The sequence below is a fragment of the Lactuca virosa genome, chromosome 5, assembly GCF_052849685.1.
Source record: "Lactuca virosa cultivar CGN04683 chromosome 5, Lactuca_virosa_CGN04683_v6, whole genome shotgun sequence".
Lineage (NCBI taxonomy): Eukaryota > Viridiplantae > Streptophyta > Magnoliopsida > Asterales > Asteraceae > Lactuca > Lactuca virosa.
Window position 1 is genome coordinate 124,716,826 of NC_136430.1, and position 2,616 is coordinate 124,719,441.

A 2,616-nucleotide genomic window follows, 5' to 3' on the forward strand; every position below is an offset into this window, starting at 1 on the left:
CTATAAGCAAGCTCCCTCCGGCCGTCGAAAGAGCTGCTCGAAACCTTGAGCGGAGGGACTGGACGGCTCTCGGTTCTCGAGCATGTTGGGGGATTAGGCGGCAGTTGAAAGAGCTGCTCGAAACCTTGGCGAAGAAGCGAAAAAGGCCTATCTATTCTCTTTTTTTTAGTACAAGGGCTTTTTACTAGTCAAGTGGTAAGGTAGGGTGCTATTCGATGAATAAAACATATTTTAGGAAAGTGGTTCAGGTAGCTCAGCTGGTTAGAGCAAAGGACTGAAAATCCTTGTGTCAGTGGTTCGAATCCACTTCTAAGCGGGCCAAGAGACCAAAGGCCGGGAGCGAGTCGGATTTTAAAATTCAAGTGCAAGAGTCAGCCAAAAAATGTGAGCACTCCTGCACTATACGGCTTTTTTGCGTCGCCCTATCTTGCTGGAGGCAGATTTCGAAAAAAAAGTTGTTTCTTAGGTTCTCGAGTCCCTGTGCCCAAAAGGATGGGTGAGTTCGGTTTGAGTGTTCATCGATCGGGTGGATCTATATGCTCCGGGGTGGTGAGACGAGGTGTAGCGCAGTCTGGTCAGCGCATTCTGGTCAGCGCATCTGTTTTGGGTACAGAGGGCCATAGGTTCAAATCCTGTCACCTTGATGTGAGGCATTTCGTCGGCAAATACTCAAATATGAACATCCATCGACCGTTACCACTTCCTCTTACTCGTGACTCGTATATGTACTTTATATAGCAAGCACACGAGACCTATAGCTAAAGATCATATAGCGCCACAGTCTATATATATACGAACCTATACGGAACACTTATCTCTTTCTCAGTGCTTTCTTTAGGCTCCTGGCTGCTCGTTGGTAGAACACAACCCATATGATATTGAGCTTGAGCATTCGGGCTTCTTTTTTTTTTTAAGAAATGCTTCTTTAGAATTCTAAGGTGGCAGGGCAGCTAGTTTGAGTGGGGCCTGACGGTTTCCCGAACTTCTTCTTTTATTTTAGATTAATAAGGGGCTAGTTGGGGAGGAAATCTCGATGGCAATCAAGGATGGATTTCTATTTCGGAAGGGGTGCTTACTGAAATTGTTCAACACTATGCTCATTGCTCTTCTTCTAAAGTCCCTTGGAGCCAATCGGTTGCCTGAAGCTTGACATGATGAAGGCGCTTTGAAGCCCTTCCCGAAGGAAAGAGGGAATGGCCCTTCCTCTTACCTTCTGTTGAGACTGAGATAGAAGACTGGGCTTTCTCCCTCTTCTATCGGGAGGCCGCGGGAGTCAACTCTGTCTCATCCTCATCCCCCTGGTAAAGGCGATCCTAAGCCCTCCTCTCCGCCTAGGAGGCACCTGTTTGGATGAAGGCACGGGTCGTCTAACAAGGCATGGGACCCATAGATTCATTGTCTGCTGTGCAGAAGCTTCCTCCCTGCACCTGCATGCACGCTTCCCCAGAAGGAGGCACACATTGTAACAATTCATCGCGATAGCTGCCTTTGGCTCTACTCTAATTGGCAACGAGATAGTGGATTGATTCCTACACCTATGGGCTCACTTCCTCCTCTAGTCAGAATCAAGATGGCTCCTCTCGATCTTGTGATGTCTTCGGCCCAAAATTATGCAGATAGCTGCCTTGACTTTGATATTAGTCAGGGGAAAGCTTATGAACGGTTCCGAAATGACACGCTATTCCGTCTCATCCTTTCGCCCCGGATGGTAGGAATAAGATAAAGGAAGAGGACGTTTTTGACTTCAACCGAGGAAGACTCGCACCCGCGTCTTTGTTTGAATCACTGACAGTTCGGGCAGGCCCGCAGGACTGGAATTCTGAAAAGAAGGAATGTCTGGCTTCTCCTATTCTAGTGCAGCGGTATAAATCGCTTCACTTTGAGTGGGCTTGGCCCGCGCCTTGACAAGGTTGTTGCCCCTCCTTCCACCCGTAGAGAGAGCTGGAGTTAGGCCTTTGGATTGATTGATAGTAGGATCAATGATGTTTAGTTTCATTCAGGATCGACATGCCCCAGGTTTGAAGAATTCGATGACAGGCCTTCGCTGCAAAAGATCCCGGAATTGGTCGATTCGGAATCGGCTGGATTGGAGGAATCCGGAGCCACAAGGATCTTCAACGGGTTCGAAAGTCTTTTGATTCCAGGCGGCCGGCCCAATTTTATGGAATTCGCTATAAGTCAAGCTTGTCGACTATCAAAGGAAAGGCCGGTTCGAATTTGTTCTTTCTTTTTTTATTTTTTTTCTTTGAAAGGCAAAGCCTTAAATTAATAGGATCTAAAATGAAAGTAACTGGAGGGGGATTTAAGCCAAAGCTCCAAAGAAAAGGCCCATAGGCTACATAATCATAAAGAAAAGAGCTAAAAGACCTATGATGGTCGGAAGCTATATAAGCCCAAAGCATCATGAAGCAGATGACTTTTGCAACAAGTGGGAAACTGATCTTCTGAGTAGAACACCATGCTGTCCCTATGAGCGTGAGCAAAGGATGCCAGCGAATCTGCTACTTTGTTCCCTTCTCGCAAGATGCGGGAAAGATTGCATGAAGGAGATAAGAGAGACTTGCATGATCGCGTCAAAGATACAAAGTTCCAAGGGAGCTTCCTGTATTAATGAAA

General features: G+C 46.8%; 1 non-coding gene across 1 annotated transcript; it reads left to right on the forward strand.

Moving 5' to 3' along the window:
• Nucleotides 1-242: 242 nt before the first annotated feature.
• TRNAF-GAA (transfer RNA phenylalanine (anticodon GAA)) lies at nt 243-316 on the forward strand. Its single transcript has one exon. It is a non-coding gene; the product is annotated as a tRNA-Phe (tRNA).
• Nucleotides 317-2,616: the final 2,300 nt, after the last annotated feature.